At 43.2% G+C, this 19,323-nt stretch overlaps 1 protein-coding gene across 2 annotated transcripts in view; it reads left to right on the top strand.

Annotated features, from left to right (window-relative positions):
• The window catches only part of ERG (ETS transcription factor ERG), a 172,526-nt gene that overhangs the window by 17,305 nt on the left and 135,898 nt on the right, over positions 1-19,323 (top strand). The window lies entirely within an intron of this gene.

The following is a 19,323-nucleotide window of genomic DNA, read 5'->3' as shown; positions in this document are numbered from 1 at the left end:
TATGACCCAGCAATTGCACTATTGGGTATTTACCCTAAAGATACAAATGTAGTGATCCAAAGGGGCACATGCACCCGAATGTTTATAGCAGCAATGTCCACAATAGCCAAACTATGGAAAGAACCTAGATGTCCATCAACAGATGAATGGATCAAGAAGATGTGGTATATATACACAATGGAATACTATGCAGCCATCAAAAGAAATGAAATCTTGCCATTTGCAACAACGTGGATGGAACTAGAGTGTATCATGCTTCGCGAAATAAGTCAAGCAGAGAAAGACAACTATCATATGATCTCCCTGATATGAGGAAGTGGTGATACAACATGGAGGCTTAAGTGGGTAGAAGAAGAATAAATGAAACAAGATGGGATTGGGAGGGAGACAAACCATAAGTGACTCTTAATCTCACAAAACAAACTGAGGGTTGCCGGGGGCAGGGGTTTTGGGAGAAGGGGGTGGGATTATGGACATTGGGGAGGGTATGTGATTTGGTGAGTGCTGTGAAGTGTGTAAACCTGGTGATTCACAGACCTGTACCCCTGGGGATAAAAATATATGTTTATCAAAAATAAAAAATTTAAAAAAAATGTGTGATCCTTGCTTATGGCCTTTAAAATGGCCAAATGACATCATGGATAAAAGGAATAATAGGAAACTTTATTTTCTGGAAAGCCGATTTTTGGGGGGCATGGAAATGCACTTCCCCCAGTATCAGTTTTAGGCGCACTGTGTTAGTTGAGCTCGCTGGGAAGCAGATGTTGAGACAGAATCAAGAATGCAAGAAGTTTATTAGAGGGTACGGGGTGGGGGTATGCCTGTGAACAATAAAATGAGGATGGAGTAGGTTTGGACAAGGAGAGCCTCAGCCCAGACACAGATTGGACAGTTTGACCAATGCCGCAGGGACCCCTGGAACAGAGGTTGCCTTTGGAGGGGTCCTGCACTGGGCAGAAATGGCCAGGCTCTCAGCCCCCTACTGTGTTCAGTTATTGGCTCAGGGCTGTCTGGGATGGGGCAGAGCAGGAGCTGAGGACAGCTGCAGGCTGCTCAGGTGAATACTGGGTTCTTTGTTGAGGGGAGAACTAAGAGGCATCACTCCATGACTGCTCCGGGCATCTGCAGAAGAATGGGATGTAGCTAGCACCTCTGAAAAGTCTGCACAGTTATCATTTGCTTGACATTGTTACTCCATCGTTACCATCTGCAGGATTATCTGCTGGTCAGTAATAGATGCATATTGTTCACAATATCTATGTGATCATCCCAACACAGAACAGCCTCTTGTCCCTAGCACTTGGACTGGGGCACTTGGGTGTCACAGAGTTCCACCATTACCCAGTGCCACCATGATGGAAAGCTAGAATGCTTCAAAAAAAAAAAAAAAATCAATGATTACTTTAAAAAATACTTTCAGAGAGTACTAACTCTATTGTTTGAATGTTTCTTGGCCTTAAACCTCCAGACAAAGCATTTTTTTACTCCATTTATGATATCTTCTGCCTCTTCTGTTATTCAGGGTTGACATTAAATTTCTCTAAGGCCTTTGGTTAATTCTGTTATTGGTTATTCAGATTCCGAGTTTAAACACCCAAATCATGTTGGGCACGGCATCAACCTTGCCCCACCCGCACGCCACTAGCATCTGAGTCCAGTATGTGTGCTTTATTCTTGTCTGCCTTCGGCCTAGGTTGTGCCATTGTCTTAAGCACTTGAAAGAAAGGGGATCCAAGGGGAGGCAATCTATTTCCTACCAAGTACTGTGCTAGAAAGCAGGAAGGTCCCTGGACGTGTCACCAGAAGGCAGCTCTTCTTCCCACCGTGTTCCTGCTTTAACCTCCTAGTTCTACCAGATTAGGGAAATTTTTTTGACCAGAAAAAACAACTGGGGGAGGGTGCTCACATGGGTTTTCTTGTTCTACACGTGCTGTTTCCACACCAAGCCACCTTCCAGGCTTCCCAAATCAGCAGGGGGTGTGGCTTCGGTGCTGTGTGGAGTTTTCTGTCCCTTGTGGGCACTGACAGATGGCCTTCATACTGTAGTGTTTCTTCTGTTTGCCTTGTGGACCCAAAAGAGACTGAATCTCGATCTTTCTTCTCTCTCCCGGGTCTCTGATATTTTCTTTATGTTCTGATTATACAGTTGATAACATTAACATTATTTTATGTGTTTCCCTCCATCTTGAGGAAAGACTGTACATTTCTAACTTTTTTCTGTGTTGATGATTAAACTGTTTACAAATATTGCCCTCATAACTTCCTTTCTTTTAAAAGTACCTTGAGGAGCGCCTGGGTGGCTCAGTGGGTTAAAACCTCTGCCTTTGGCTCAGGTCATGATCCCAGAGTCCTGGGATTGAGCCCCGCATCCGGGGGGGGGGGGTCTCTGCTCAGCAGGGAGCCTGCTTCCTCCTCTCTCTCTGCCTGCTTCTCTGCCTACTTGTGATCTCCATCTCTCAAATAAATAAATAAAATCTAAAAAAAAAAAAAAAAAAGTACCATGAAGCCTTTGTCTTATAGCTTTACCCCTCATCTTGCGCTGTAATCTTAGTTACCTCTGTGTGTGGTAAGTGTATCTGTGAGGCTTCTCTTGTTAATGTTTGGCTCACTAAAAAGCCGCTTCCTTTACTGACATATCATTGAAAATAAAGTAATTCTTAAGAATGATTTATCCCAGACTGTAGGAATGCTGTGGTGACGTTAAACACTGTTCTATCTTGTATTTCCATGCTGTTTGAGGATTTGGAGACTGGTGGAAAACTATCCCTTGTTTGAGGCACACTTACAGCAATTTTTGCCTTTGGACAAGAAGTTTTGGAATGCCTTTGGAGAAATAGAATGCCTAATAGGACCTCAGTAGAAGCGATTAAGACTTATTCCATCTTGAAGATTGAAATTTAAAAGTGTTACCAGTATGGTTTTTACAAATCATTGTGCTCATTGATTACAGTGTCAACATATACAAATGTAGCAATTTTTTTTTTTTTTTTTTTAATGAGCTGGACCAGCAAGTGCATACCTGTTTAGAGGAAATATTCCTCTTTAGAGGAAATACTCTCTCTCTCTTTATTAGAGATTTTGTTTATTTATTTGAGAGAAAGAGTGTGGGGCAGGCAGTGGGGCAGAAAGAGAGGGAGAAGCAGACTCCCCACTGATCAGGAAGCCTGATGTGGGACTGGAGCCCAGGACCCTGAGTTCATGCCCTGAGCCAAAGGCAGATGCTTAACCCACTGAGTCACCGAGATACCCCTCTTCCACTCTCAAATGATATCTCAGGTCATCCATAGTGTTATGTTCCTTATAATGGTTAGTTAATACACAATTTTATTTTTGGATATCGAGAAGTTCATTTAATTTTTAAACTTCAATCTTCCAGACAATTTAAGGTTTCTTGCCTCCATTGATTCTGACCTGTTTTGTCTTGAGAAACCCTGTGTGGAAGAAGGGTGTGGACTGTGCCCCCTCTCCCACCTTACTTGTCCACTCCTGCTTGACTCCTCCTGTACCCTTGAGACGCGTGGTGACCTGAGTTCTGCAGTCCAACTTTGGGACAACTCTAACCATGTTCTCCTTCAGTGGTCTGGTACCTCTCTTTAGAATGATGGTCCCTGCTGAACATCTGACACCAGAACCTTAAGTCCCACCAGGAACGTAATACCCTGCTATAATTAAAAGGGGGAAAAATCATTAAATGAAATATAAAATGCCAGTTGCCAACAGTGCATGTCAAATAAAATAGTTCCAAATCATATATAGTTTTTAGAAATGTTGTTGGCTTGCTGACACATAAGGAAAAACTTTGTATTTCTCCCCATTCTCAGTTAATTCTTTATCTTTAGGAACAAAGAAGAAAGGTTAAATATGCAGGTGGTGCTAGGGTACAGATCCTTATGGGACAAGCCCTTCAAAAGACATACCTTGAGGGGCACCTGGGTGGCTCAGTGGGTTAAAGCCTCTGCTTTCGGCTCAAGTCATGATCTCAGGGTCCTGGGATCGAGTCCCGCATCAGGCTCTCTCCTCAGCAGGGAGCCTGCTTCCTCCTCTCTCTGCCTCCCTCTCTGCCTGCTTGGAATCTCTGTCTGTCAAATAAATTAAAAAAAAAATACCTAGAATATTCTAAGAGTCTTCTGAAGAATCTAGGGGAATTGTCCACAACACATGGTCTTCCCCAGGGGGTGATCATTTACTCTCCACCTTTAAGAGCTTCACATCTAAATGATCACGGTGTTGTTTTCTTTGGTTAAAGTCCCCAAACTTCTAAGTTGTTTAACATTTAACCATTTAAAAAAAATTAGCTTTTTCTCAAGCACTATATATTGGGTCATTGACCCTCACAGATCTTTAAAACCCCCAGTGAGGCCCTGTAAGTCTGGGGGATGTTCCCTAATAGTATGTGGCACAGAGCCTTGGCAATCCACTGAAAATCCCACCGTGGAGCAGCACTGTCTGCGAGACCCAGCGGTGGTTATGTAACTTTACAGATCTTTATGTACTGGATTTTAGAACTTCATTCTAAAACAGCATATTGCACTATTGAAATTCAATATGGAAATATTTCTCTTGGCTTTAAATAAAGTTTGCAGCAATGCATATGTTAGCAACTAAAAATAGAGGAAGTTCCACATTTCTCATTTTTCCATAGTTATTGGGGGTGATGTCTCCCCCACTTCAGGGAATGTGCTGCATGATATCACTGGGGCCAGAACACAGAAGCATTGAGGACTTTCTCCTGATGCGAACCTGTTGTTTTGGGTAGTTGAATCCACGTGCTTTGCGTGTGTCCAAGTGAAAAGTCTCCAAAGCACGGGAAGACATGGGAAGACCCGGTGCCTTTTATGTGATGATCACTCCACCTGGAAGATGCCACTTTTCCACTGTGTAACTTCAGATTGCTGGGCTAGGTTTGGCCAGGGGTGCCGGGCACGAGTGAGGACCGACTCAGGGTTCATCAGGGAAGGCTAACAGGTCCCACAGACCCGGCAGTTCCTGCAGCCCAGCAAGTAACAGTGTGTTTCTCACTCCGGTCATTGCGAGGGTTCCTGGTGTGTTGGGGGGAGCTCTCTTTCTTGTAAGCAGTGGTTCAGGAACACAGCCGCCTTTCCTCTCAGCCTCTTTTCTTCTCTGTGATCCCTGGAAGACTTTCCATTCAACCACTTGGTGGGAAAGAGAATGGGGGATTCCTCCTGGCTGGTGATTCACATGTCCCATTGGTCAGAATTCAATCACATGATCGCATCTGGCTGTAGAGGAGGCTGGGAAATGTAGTTTATCTGGGCACCTGGGATGAAGGGGACTTTGGCAGATGTTTAGCCAGTGTCTGTGGAACCCACAAAGTGTTGTGGAAGCGTGGTTGGATCATAGCAGAGCTGTAGGTCCATCATTTCACATTCTTTTTTTTTTTTCCTATGTTGAATATATATATATGTATATATACATATATATATACATATACTATATATAGTATATATATATAGTATAGGGATGGGCATTAGGAAGGGCATGAGATATAATGAGCACTGGGTGTTGTATATATATATATATATATATATATAGTATATGTATATATATATAGTTGCTCAGTTAGCCACTATAAAATACATCATTAGTTTTTAATGTGGTGTTCAATGATCCATTAGTTGCATAGAACATCCACTGCTCATCACAACACGTGCGCTCCTTAATACCTATCATTTCACATTCTTGCCTTCTTATGTGACTCTCTTTTCTTTTCTTCTTCTCTTTCTCTTTCTCCAACTGCAAAATAATATATATTTTTTTTTCATTTTCTCTCATGTCAGCATGCTATATGTTGTATGCCATTGTGGGGTTTATAAATATGATATACAGTCCACTACATATTGTCAGCCATAAGACCTTGCTGCGCATGAGGAACACACCCTGTTTCATCACTAACCCAATTCCAAATATCTTGGCAAGAACAAACCCATAACCACATACATGGGAAGCTGGATGCCAAATCAGAACTTCTGAGGTCAAGAAGATCGCAGAAAATCCATGTCTCTTCATTTAACCCTGTGAACTGACTCTGAAGTGATTCGGGACAGACTCAGCCAGTGGAGTTGGGAAATTCCCTGTGAGTCATTCCTTACACGCTTCCTTCTTCCAACACCCAAGCTCATACTCTGGCTCGAAGAAATTGCAGGAAGAAATTCTACAAATAGGCACACTGCCCACAGACAAGCGCAGTCACCTCTGAGGAATATTGTTCCTGGTGGTTGTCAGCTGAGTTGAAACAAGATATAAGTCATCATTGATTCATTTCCTGGGCACTAGAAATAATTGGATTAATTGACATCATTCTTACACTCAAGAAATGTCCGGGAAAGGAGGGAACTCCACAGGAGATGGACAGCCAGATGCCGTGGGAAGCTCTGCCTGGGTATTCCGTTCCCCAGATATGCACTTGTTTCTGGGAGGCTGAGCCCAGGAGCAGGTCCTTCTCATAAGACTTGCCCAAGAACTCTCTGTGGGGGCTGAGGGCTGGAGACTAGACCAGGTTGTTCCTTAGAGCCACTTCTGGCTCTTGTACTGTATTTCTTTGGATGGAGACACAGTGAGTTGGAGGAAAAATACCTTGGGCCAAAGGAGAGCCATTAAACACTATATATGAAAAATTAAAAAAAAATTAAAAATAAGGTTAAATAAAAGAGGGAGACAAACCGTAAGAGGCCCTTAGTCATAGGAAACAAACAGGGTTGCTGGAGGGGAGGTGTGGGGGATGGGAAAACTAGGTGATGGGCATTAAGGAGGGCATGTGATGTAATGAGCACTGGGGGTTGTAAGCCACTGATGAATCACTCACTTCTACCTCTGAAACTAATAATATGTTATATGTTAATTAATTGAATTTAAATTTAAAAAGGAGAAATGCATTCTCTTAGGGATGTGGTCACTGAAAAATGAGCTCAGGTCACAATATTGGGATTGTGGCAATTGTATATTTTGTAGTAAGCAATGCCTGATGTCGTGTTACAGGAGCATACACCTGTGCCAGGAAAGCTATACTAAGGCAAGACAAAAGGAAGCATGGGTCAGCCATAGTTGCACAGTGTATGGCTCTGTGGTGGACAGAAAAATAAATAGAACATGATTCCTGTCATTGGAGCACTTCTGTGTGAGTAGGGAAGGTCAGGCAGAGCATAAAAAGTTCTAATATAAGAGATACAGTAACAAAAAATAATCACAAATTTTATGGGATTTTAAGGGAGGTTGCCACTCATCTTGGGTAAAAGAAAGGCTTTAAAACAAAGGGACAGGCTGTGGGACACGGAAGATGGAGGAGGGCAATGGCACTAAAGCATTACATGCAGGAGAGAGCCACCTTGGAAACCCACTGGGTTCAAGGCACGAGAATAAGGGAGTTAAAGATTACTGAAGGCTGGGCCTAGAGGCTTGGAGGTGGGGGGTGTCCTTTCTCTGGGTAAGAAGTTTTCTGAGGAAGCGGTGGAGTTGGAGAGAAGGCAGAAGGCTGGAGAAGTTTGGAGAACTTGGTTTCTGACCTGTGGCTCGAGAGGTGAGTAATGATGTCCAGCAAGGGGGGTGGGAACTGGAGCCTGGGAGACACTGAGGAGTTGGAGGGTTTTGAAGACCATGGAGCAAGGGGAGGGTCTCACTCTTGGCAGTGAATGTGGTTCCATTATGCCACACCTTTCAGTAGCGTTCTCTAGAAGCCATCTTGGAGGGTTTTGAAGACCATGGAGCAAGGGGAGGGTCTCACTCTTGGCAGTGAATGTGGTTCCATTATGCCACACCTTTCAGTAGCGTTCTCTAGAAGCCATCTTGCCATCTGGCAAAACGGCTGAGTGTTGAGTGATCTTTTGAGAAATATGGTGGCAAAGGCTGGGACTGTATTATGCTTGCCTTGGTGTCTGAAGATTGTAGCACATGAGTGGCTCAACTAGCTTTTGTTGAAACAAGGGAAAGTGAGATATTGAATGTTCACCAAATGTGGCATCAAGAGATGGTTTAGATTATGTGTTTTAGGATAGAAGAAAGTTCTCTTGCACCTAGAACATATCCGTTGCAGAAAGAAAGATGGACAGATGGACAGAAAGAAAGATGCAGAAAGGTCAAGACAGTGGATGGAAAAACATGCTAGAAAAATGTAGTGTCTGCATCCAGGGCACCGACAGAGGGTTACATTTGGAAACGTGCAAGCAAGCTGTTTCTGTCAAGAGAAAGGGGGAAGACTATGGGTGAATCTACAGAGAAACCTCAAAAGTGAGAAGTCACTGTGAAAGAATGTACATTTTGTGGTTTCAGTCTTCTTGATGTGATCGAGAACAAGGTCGTCCTCTGTGAGTAAGGTCGGAGAATTTGGGGCGAGAAGCAAGAAAATACCAGGTCTTTAACAGGTGTTCTGGGTATTACATAGAAAGTGAATTAGAAATGAATACAAAAAAAAAAAAAAAAGTTCAGGAGTAGAAGCAGATTCCAAAGGAGCTTAAAGAATTCCAGGTTTGTGGCAGACCCGACCAGTACCATTGCATGGCATGATTTCTCCAGCAATGTTTCCTCTTGGGGTTGGGTGGGTGGAGAAAGGGGAATTGAGGGGTGGCCAGGTTTCAGGTCGGTAAGGAGATGAGAGGTTTCAGGGTACCAGGAGGAGGATAATAAGCTGCCCGTTTGGAGATCAGTGAGGATGATTTGATGAAGGATCTGGAAAAACAGAGACTAGTCCAGGAAGAGGAGCCTTCACGAGGATGCAGGGAGTTTCAGATGGAGGAGATGGGAAGGTGGAGGGAAGCTGTGGCTACTGGAGTAGTTGCCCTTAGAGAGCTTTTTACCCTCTGTAGGTCCAATCCCACATGGACTGTGTACCTTACTTAATCATTCTCAGCGTGTTGGCTGGCTCATCATGAGTGTTTCTGTGTTTTCTGGAAAAAGATACTCTGAGAAAGGAAATGTAAAACCCTGTCTCTTCTGCCTTGTCAGACCACATCAGGAGCGTCACGTTCTGTTCCAGACATTTCTTTTAACTGTTTTCTCCTGGTGGCTACATCCTGGATCCTGGGGATCCAAAATGTGGGCACTTCTCTGCCATTGGCTTTCTGGTCCAGACCCCCATTATCCCATGCACGATCCTGACTCTGTTTCCCTTACCACCCTCCCTTCTTCTGCTCTGACCTTTCTTGGGTCTGCTTTCTGCAGGCCATCAGAGTGAACTGTTAAAGCGGTAAGTGAGAGCACGCCACTCCACTGTTGCAAACCTTCTAGTGCTTTCTGCCTCACTGACAGTGTAGACTTGGGTCTTCCCAGTGGCTCATGAGGCCCTACAAAGTCTGACCCCATTACTTCTTCAATCTCATCTCCTACTGCCTAATACTTTCTTTCCTTTACTTCACCCACGTAGGCTTTCTTGGTGTTTCTCAAGCATTTCAGGCATGTTGCTACCCCAGGGCCTTTGCAGTTGTTGTTTTGTATCTGGAATGTTCTGTCCAATATTTCTGTGGCTTATTCCTTCACTTCCTTCAGGTCTTCATCGCCTTTCTAGTAAGGCCTTCCATGACCACCCTATCTAGCAAATGCCCCCTCTAACTTCACTCTTGCTTGCCTTCACAATTTTATGTCACCTTCTCACATCCTATTCATGTTACTACTACTGCTACTGCTGTTACTACTTCTCTTCCTCCTCCTCCTCTTCCTTCACAGTGTGTCTCCTCCAATGGCAAGGCAGGTTCTCAAGGACAGAACTTCTCATTTGTTGTTTGTAGCTGCCTGCTCACTTCACATGACAGTTCCTGGCACAGTGCATGCTCAATGATGGTGGAAAAAGGCATGTTGAATGGCCTGACTATCAAAGTCACATATGCCCACTGCAGAATTTTGAGAAAACCCAGAAGAGCAGAAGAAAATAGAAGTAGTCCATAATTTTATCTATAAATACTTTCCACTAATATTTTCTTATAGAATCTTTTTTTTTTTTCAACATACACATTCAGATCTGATGCGTCCATATGGATTTCGGTAATTAGAATGGGGTTGCAGGAGTGTGACCAGGAGGATAAAGATCTGAGATCACAGCATCTGGAGGATGTTTTGAGGGATGTTTGGCCCAGAGATGAGAAGGTTTTGGGGACCATGATAAATGTTTTAGGTATTATGGCATCTAAGATAAGTTATATCTATTCTGCATAGATCTAGATGAGGGCAGAACCTGCATTAATGGGGAAAGTTACAGAATGGGTGCTTTCAGCTCCATAGAAAGACCAGTTGTTTCCAACTGGCCACCCACCAGTGGAACTAAATTTTAAAAGACAGAACTTTCCATCACTGAGTGTTCAAATAGAAATTCTGTGGCCATGTTAGGTATGTTCTAGCTTTCATCTGAAGACATGCAGGTAGTAAAAACACACTTAAAAAACTTCTAACAGTTTAAAACTGGTAACAGTAAATTTGCTAGCAGTAATAAGACATTTCATATATTTCTGTGGATACTTTTAAAAAAAAATTAAATAGCCTTCTTATTTCTTATGTAGCCATGACTTGTATGGAATACTTATTTACTGTTATTGTTTTTTTTTCCCCTTTTCCTGTTTTATCATATCACTGATACTCCCAGGTTAAGTGTCACATTCTTTCGGAAGAATGTGGATTAGTCATGCATAAGATAGATCGGACTAGTAGTTCATTTTCTCTTAACAAATGATTTCTCTATTTTTAGAAGTACGATACTCCAGACACATCAGGAACACATTAAGCTACATAATAACTAAGATTTTAAAGCCATGTTTTGAAGACCCTCTAAGCCCAGTTGGTATAAACACAGTGAAGCCTGTCACGGAGATGATGTCACTTGTCCTGTAAACATCTTTAGCCTTTGGAGAATCATAGCAGATCTATCAGTGGAATTCATAAACAAGCCATTAGAAAATACATACAGAGAAAAGTCAGTAATTTGAGTAATTTATGCTGAAGAACCTCAGGGCATCTTGGTAGATATATAGATGAAGTGATAGAAATACCAGGGTGTAGTATTTTTTACTTTAAATCTATTGATATTTTCAGATGATCTATTTTTAAGAAGAGTGACATGAATTCTACTTGAATTGCACAAGTTCTGATGTTAAATACACTACAGATTATATATTTAATTCGGTCTGTGTTTTAAATTAGTTTGAAGTAAAACTTTTTTGGGGGGGGGAATAAATTTGATGGTGTTTGAACCCCAGTCATTTGCAAATAAATTTTAAAATTGCTTGAGGTTCTATTTAAGCCTGACTCACTGCCTTAAAATTCATGTTATGATTGCTTTTTCAGATCATGTCAGTGATTAGTGTTAACCCTGTAAGGCATACTTTATTCTCAAGCAAGTGGCAATATATGGCATAAAATGAGGCCTCCCGTTATTATAAATACAGTATAATTAAGTGCATTATAGTAATGTAAGGTGAAACAGGAGACAGTGCCTTTTTGTAGCCAGAGCTATGTAGGCAACCTAACTTCATGCTCTGGATTTATTTGGATTACCAAAATGATTGAGAGGATTTTTACTCAGGTCATTGTGTTTGGGTAATCTGGACTTTTCTTCAAATTCGATTTGAATGAAGCGTCTTAAACAGAAACATATGGGCATGTGAAAGCCAGCATCAGAACTCTTACAAGGCAATAAAAAGAGTAATAAGAATTTATAATTGGATGACATCTTTCATCCAGATGGTTTCAACAGCACTCGGCAACCTTGTACAGAAAGGCAAGACAGGCACACAATGCCCGCTCTCCCCTGGCCTTGTGGTCTGCTCCAGAAAGGCGAAGGAAGCTCCATAGAAAGGTTACCACGTCCAGGTAGGTGAGGCATCAAGTGTACCAACTCCACACTCCTGGTCCCCTCCAGGCAGTGCTAACTAACTCTGTGCTGTCTTCAGGAGCTCAGATGCACTGGGGATGTGGGGCTTTGGTGTGGCCCTTGGGTCCTGGCCCTTTTCAGGCACCTTCCTGAGTTTGCCATTGAGGCAGCCTCCCTTGTCTTCAGCACCGTGTCTCCTCATCAGAACTGGGAAGTCGGACAGTAAGTTGACATGAGGCCAATATTTTTGGAGGCAAAAGGAACAGTTTTACACTCAGGAGAAAACCCTACTTCCCAGGAAGGATCGGGTTTAGATAACAAGGAACCTGCCTTGGAAAGATCCGGAAGGCAGGCTCTGGTGCCTACACGTATGTTGCTGCCTGAGGGGATGATTAGTCTGACGAGGATCAAAGAGCCTGACCTCGGGCTGTTCCCCGCCCTGTGGAGGGGATGTCGTTCCTCGGTAGGGTCCTCGTCAGTGTCTTCTGTCGCATCGTAGGTGAATCAGCCCATGTTAGAATTTTGAGAGTTCTTAAATGGTCCACTCACCATGGACTTGCACTTTATTAATAATTTTATTTAAATTTTAACATAAAGTTAAAACTGGGCAACCCATAGTGCCCAAAACAGTGACTCCTTAGGGGGCACGGGGTTTTCTGTAGGGGTGATGAGAATGGATTGGAGCTCGATAGAGGTGGTGGTCGTGGTCGCGCAATGCTGCGAAGATGCTCAATGCTGCTCCTTGTTCACTTTAAAAGGATTTATTTCCATGTTTTGTGAATTTCACCTCTGTTCAAAAATGGCAATAGAAAACTATTTTTGAATGATGCTAAAAAAATCATGAGGTAGAGGTGCTGGTTTTGCACGTCAGACCTGAAGTGGAAGAGGAACAAGACGCTGATCTGACCCGGGGTTAGTGCACCTGCGGCCTCCCGGATGGGGTGTGGCCCTCCCGGCACGGGGCTGCCCTGCCCGCATGCGCCCTGGAGCGCGGGAGAGGGAACGGAGGCCGAGCCTTCAGTCGCCAGGAGTCTACTCTAAAAGACCTCTTCAAAACACATGGTCATGATTTCAAAAGTCTCAAGTTAACTTTTGGGGACCTAATCATTGATTTTTTCCATCCTTCCACGTTCAAATGTAACTCAAGGGGCCCCGCGTGGCTCATTCGGTGGGACGTCTGATTCCTGGCTTCTGTTCAGGTCCTGATCTCCCGGTGGTGGGGTCAACCCCGTTTCAGGCTCTGCGCTCAGGGTGGAGTTCGCTCCACATCTTTCTCTCTCCCTCTGTCCCTCTGCCTGTTCTCTCTCTCTCTTTCAAATAAATAAATAAAATCTTTAAAAAAAAAAAACCCTCAAAAATCCTATGCATCAGTCTAGAGCAGCATTGTCTAATAGAAACAGAAATAAAATTTGTGTTTGTATTTTCTAGCAGCCACATGAAAAAGAGTAAAAGTTAAAGAAAAAAACAGGTGAAATTAGTTCTAATCACGTGTGTATTTTAAATACTTTCTTTAAATTCTGCCTCAGTCTCTTCATGGAGAGTCCAAGAGACTCAACAAGGAATCCTTTCAACCCGTGATAAATATAAAAATTATGATGAGATACTTCAATTTTTTTTTTTTAAATCCAGTGTGTTTTTTTACACATAAGGTGTATCTCAATTTGGACTAGCTGCCTTTAAACTGCTTTGTTGTTGCAGGTAGCTAGACCATCAGGACAGGACCAGTCTCAAAGTTACCATTTTTGTTGCATTTTCTGTGGGCTCAGGAGATGCTCAGTGCCTTAAATTGTAGGTGGAGAATGAGGACCACCACACTGCACATTTGTGTAGAGTCTCTTCCTGTGGTTAAAATGTCTTTCCAAATAGGTCATCTCCTGACCTACGCTGTCATGGTACGATCAAAGAAGACTTACACCTTTGCATTTTAGAGGTGGTAGTCGTGGTGAGAAATCTGAGATCCTGAGAATGTAAGCAAGCTCATTTATTCCTGCCTAAGAAATCTTCTCTGCCATTCCAGTTGTCTAGTGGTCCTGTGTAGACTAGGCAGTCTCTGGTCTTGGGGTCATAGACCCCCAAGACCCCAAATCTTGGTCATAGATTTTGCATCTATGACAGGAGCCCAGTGTCATTTCCCAGAATAGAAGATGAATCTCTGAGAAGTCAAGTGGCTGTGTTGGTGGGCACATGTGGGTCAAGAGCAAAGCTTGAACAAGAGTCACACTGAGCTCTTTGACTTTGGTTTACAAGCAGGATTCCAGCCCACCTCCTGCCTCCCAGGGTCCCCGCCAGGATGCGTCTCTGCCAGCCATGTGGCTTAGATCAAAGGGCTGGGGCACATTGTGAAATGGCTTGAGTCCACTGAAACCAAGACCACTGACTGGGTTCACTACCTTGGCCACATAGTCCCAGGGCAAGCTCTGACCAGACACCAATTCCAGAAATCTGGATTGCCGCCTGCCAGTGCCTCTCCCACTGCAGTTCAGTGGGAAACAGGTGGTGACTGGACTTGACCCCTTGGTCACTTTGGATACTCCTTTGTCTCATGGTCTGGATGCTGTGAAGGAAGGAGGGCCAGCTACACCCAGGGATACTTGAGAACACATTTAATTCTATTTCTCTCTCACAGCACAAAATTCGGAGATTTTGTCAGCAAAAAATGTGCCTATTAAATTTATCTCTTGTTAAGACTTCACTTATAAAAAGAAATTACAAGGTTGAGATAACATCATCCAAATCAGTTCTGGGTGTTTTTTGTTTGTTTGTTTGTTTGTTTGTTTTAAGATTTTATTTATTTATTTGACAGACAGAGGTCACAAGTAGGCAGAGAGGCAGACAGAGAGAGAGAGAGGGAAGCAGGCTCCCCGCTGAGCAGAGAGCCTGATGCGGGACTCGATCCCAGGACCCTGAGATCATGACCTGAGCCGAAGGCAGCGGCTTAACCACTGAGCCACCCAGGCCCCCAGTTCTGGGTGTTTTTGAATACAGATCGGCCATGGCTGGTTGCGCATTTTTTCATGTAGCACTTCGAAAGATGAGTACTGATGAGAGCCTCATCGCCCCATCTGCTCGTACCTCCTTCCACCCACCGTGCTGGGAGTCAGGATCTGAACATCCAGAGGCCTGGCCTGTTGCATCCAAGTGCAGATCTGGAAATGGGCTCATGAGTGGTTCTTTCACAGAGACGCACAAAATCCTAGGGAGTGCAGAAGAGCAGGTGACATGGCAGGGGAAGCTTCATCTAAGAGGTGAGGCCAGGGGCGTGTACAAGGACGAAGAGGTGTTCTCCCGGTTGGTCCGAAGAAGGAAGGGTATTTTAGACCCAGGACAGAATGGCTGCTCTGGAAACCATGATTATTTCCATGTGAGCTGCTTCCCCAAATGGCACCCCTTTGCTTGCTGTTCTCTCACAGTGTTTCCAGGTCAGTCCCACTGTATGACTCTGGTGGTTCTCTGAGCCATGGCATGGAAGTTAGGGTTGTTTGGAGACAACTTCACCATCTACGTGCAGAGTCTGGTTTTAGGGCTGATTTAACAGGAGGGCATTTAACCACAACCTACCGGAAATCCCCATGGGAGCTCCATCCCCAAGGGTGTGGAGGGAGCTGATGGCTCACCACTCACGTGATGCTTGCCATCAGAGAGGGTAACCTAGCATGGGGACCTCAAGGCAGGGCAGAGAGCAAAGAGGAATGAGATGGGCTTTTGCACATCTCCAGAAAAAGATAGTTCTGATTACTTATTACTTATTACTTAGTGGTTGAAGATGTGGGTTTCATATGAAGTTCCTTCACCTCAGAAGTCCCATAACATTTTATCTGTATCTCTCTTCTGAAAAGTGTGCTGGTGCCAACATTAAGCACATTAACTTGTAAATGCAAGTGGATTTATAGGGGCAACATGGCAGAATATTTGAAAATGTGGCAGTGAACATTTTTTTCTTTAAATTACCAGTATTTCTATCCCTCCAAGGTCTTGAAGTGTGGGGTTCACCCTGATTCATCTTCTGGGTTGCCCAGCTTGTAGGTATACCCACTGTGAGGCCCTGTAAAAACCTGTTGTAGGAAGGAATGAAGGAGGAACTGGGGAAAGGTGCTTTGAAAATCATGAAATAGTCACCAGTGGAAGATAGCATTTTTTGGGGGTATCAGATACTAAAAAAACTTTGATTTTTAATTTCATTTTCATTTTTAATTATAAAATGCACACAACATAAAATTGGTCATCTTAACCATTTTATATTTTTATTTTTTTTTAAAGATTTTATTTATTTATTTGACAGACAGAGATCACAAGTAGGCAGAGAGACAGGCAGAGAGAGAGACAGAGAGAGAGAAGGAAGCAGGCTTCCTGCGGAGCAGAGAGCCCGATGCGGGGCTCGATCCCAGGACCCTGAGATCATGACCCTAGCCGAAGGCAGCAGCCCAAACCACTGAGCCACCCAGGCGCCCCAACATCTTAACCATTTTAAATGTGGAGTTCAGGGATGTTCAGTATATTTACATTGTTGCACAATCTCCAGAACTTTCTTGTCTTGTAAAGCTGACCAACAAGTTCCTGTTCCCTCCATTGCCTGCCCTTGGGGACCACCATTGTGCATTCTGTCTCTGGGAATTGGACTCTTAAGGGACCTCATAGAAGTCAAATTGTGCAGTGTTTGTCTTTTTGTGTCTGGCTTATTTTCCTCAGGATCGTGTCTTGAGAACTCACTTCCACGTCGTAACAGGTGTCAGAATTCTTCCCTTTCTAAGGCGGAATAATATTCCACCGTATTTGGTTTTCCCATGCATCTGTTGGTGGACACTTAAGTTGGTTTCATATTTCACCATTGTGAAGAGTGGTGTTATGAACTTGAGTATACAAATATCTTTTCACAGCCTGCTTCCAATTCTCTGGGGTATAGACCTTGCAGCAGAATGATCGGATCACGTTTTTAGGTTCTTGAGGAATCTTCACACTATTTTCCAAAGCAGCTGCATCATTTTGCAAATCTTACCAACAACGCATGAGGGTTCAAATTCCTCCACATCCTCCCCAGCGCTCCTGTTCTGTTTTGTTTTTATAGTAGCCTCACTTTCGGTGAGAGGCACAAGACTTTTTTTTTTTTTTTTTTTTTTATGGATTGATGAATGAAACTACTTACTGCAACTTGCTCATCTTTGATCGGTCCATGCCTTTTAGGAAATCCTTCTTCAAAGCAGACTATATTCAGACATCAGAGGCCTCTTATGTGTGACTTTTGGGAGCTGAATCAGGCATTGTTTTGCAAAACCACTTCGATGAAGCATCCAACATGACCCCTTCTCTCAAATATTAAAAGAAAAATAGTAGGCATTGTTTTTTACTTTTTAAAAAGTACAGATTGATCGCTGTCAGTGATGACTTGTGGCCCATACAGAAGTTAGGATTAGTAGGTCGATCTTTGCAGGATGGTAGGCAGACCATGATGATCAGAACGGACCTTGATGGTTTTGTCTGCGGTGGGAAATCCTTGAATGAAGGAGCTGTCCAGCAGGAGAGAGGAGTGTTATAAAGGGTTTATTTGCACAGAATGTACTATGACTCTTGGTTGTGGTACAAGTAGAAGGGACGTGTTCGGGGTGTGTGTGTGTGTGTGTATGCAGACATACATGTACATGCACATGTGTGTTTTGGGAGAACTGTTTCTCATGTAGGAAAAAATGGCTCTGTTTACTAGTGAAACTCCCCTTGCTTACTGCATGAGAAAAAAAATAAATATTTGCTGTAGGTGGGTCATTTTAAGACTGTGGATACTGTGACATCACCTAGCAGAGTTAAATATCAGTTTAGCAGCTGGTACGAAAGGGGTTTGCAATAAGTTATGAGGCTCTGAAAGTTTCTAAGTGAGCGTACGCCCTTCATGGCATGATATGAAGACTTTCGTTTAGCCTAAGTGTTTGTTTTAATGAGGTATTTCTGTGTAGCACACACAAATGAAAAACACATGATGTACCCCAGGCAAGAGAGAAGCAATAACTCTGCAGATTTTTGAAGAAGACTAGTCATACCACAGGCTACCATTATAACAGAAAAAATAACAAAAATTTTAATACGGTTGTCTGGCCAAATGTATTAATTTAAACTGAATGCCTTTTAAAAAATATTATAGCTGTGAGGCAGGACGTTCCATTGGCAAGCATCTTCAAAACCTTCATTTTAGAGGATTCACTGAAAAGGATTGAAGTGCAGCAGCCCTTGCTGGTACGTGCGTTTGGAAGAACCATTGAAAAGTCTTTGATCATTTATGGGAGGCTTCTTTGGGTCTGACACAGAAATGCTAAAATAAGAAAAAATGCATTTTTCAATGGGGTGACTCTTTTGTATTTACGTAAGAGCATGGCTGGTTTACTGATCGCAGAAATGCACTGGCAAATTCCACAGTAAGGACATCTGCTTGTGTGTTCCAGGTGCGCTGTCCTGTTACTCTGGCCACTTGGTGCCTTGGGTCCAAATTACGGAGTCAGATTTCTGTTTCTTTTGTTAGGACATGTTTTTAGAAAAAGGTGATCTGTAACCTGGTGTGGACATTAGCTTTGTGTTCTAGTAATTCTCTTCTGAAAGATGTCCATTTATATATATATATCTTTTGATGGAGGAATCGGAAGTCTCAAAGTGCTCTAATTCATGTTAATTCACCAGGCATTTTGCTGACTTCCCAGGTCAGGGAGCACAGAGACGAAAAAGAGATGATGCCCTCAGGAAGCTCCATGGCTCACTAAGGAGCTTACTTTGACCCAAAGTCTCTAAAGTCAGGTGGGAACCATTAGAGCATTGGGAGGTGTGTGGGGTCAATTGATATAATTTTATTGCTTGATTTCTTTATGTTTCTTTTGAGTCGACCTCCCCTGTAAATCACCAGTGAGGGCAGTAGGGCGGCAGGTGACTTCTGCTGTCCTTAGTGACCTTCCATTTCCACGTGTGGAGCTGGAGGTTGCTGAGAGAGTGTGTGAAAGCAATGTCATTGTCAAAGCTTTGTTCTCTTCAGAATATCCAAGGTGCCCGGGGATGGTCTGTTCTCAATGTTAAACATATCCAGGCCAGGGACTGAAATCAGAAATCTTTGCATGTAGCATTTCTTCTTATGGAAGGTCTGCTGTAGCTCCAGCCTTTCCCATAAAGCTCTCTCTCTTGAATCCTCCAGAGAGAGCCCAAACTAGAGAGTTTCCAAACTAGAAGTGCTTCCGGTAAGGGCGTGGTGTGAGGTGGGACAGGTTCTTTGAGTTTTCTGAATTAACCTTTAAAAGACACTTCAGAAATTATTTGCTAGCCATTAAAATGGAAAACCATAAATACATTTCCCCCCTAAAATAAACTCTCTATCTCTAGATATGGGTCTTTAGGATGTGAAGGAATTTTGATATTTTTGTTTTCTGTAGCTCGAAGTCAGCAATGAGCACCTTTGACTTGTATCTAGCGTGTATCTTGTCGAAACTTCCAATGTGCACTCCATTATCATGCGTTGTCCCTCTGTGCCTGTGAATAATGGAAGAAAGGCCCTC

The sequence above is a fragment of the Mustela nigripes genome, chromosome 2 (assembly GCF_022355385.1).
Source record: "Mustela nigripes isolate SB6536 chromosome 2, MUSNIG.SB6536, whole genome shotgun sequence".
NCBI classification, from domain to species: domain Eukaryota; kingdom Metazoa; phylum Chordata; class Mammalia; order Carnivora; family Mustelidae; genus Mustela; species Mustela nigripes.
The sequence above is the reverse complement of the archived record's forward strand: the minus strand, read 5'-3'. Positions and strand labels throughout refer to the sequence as shown.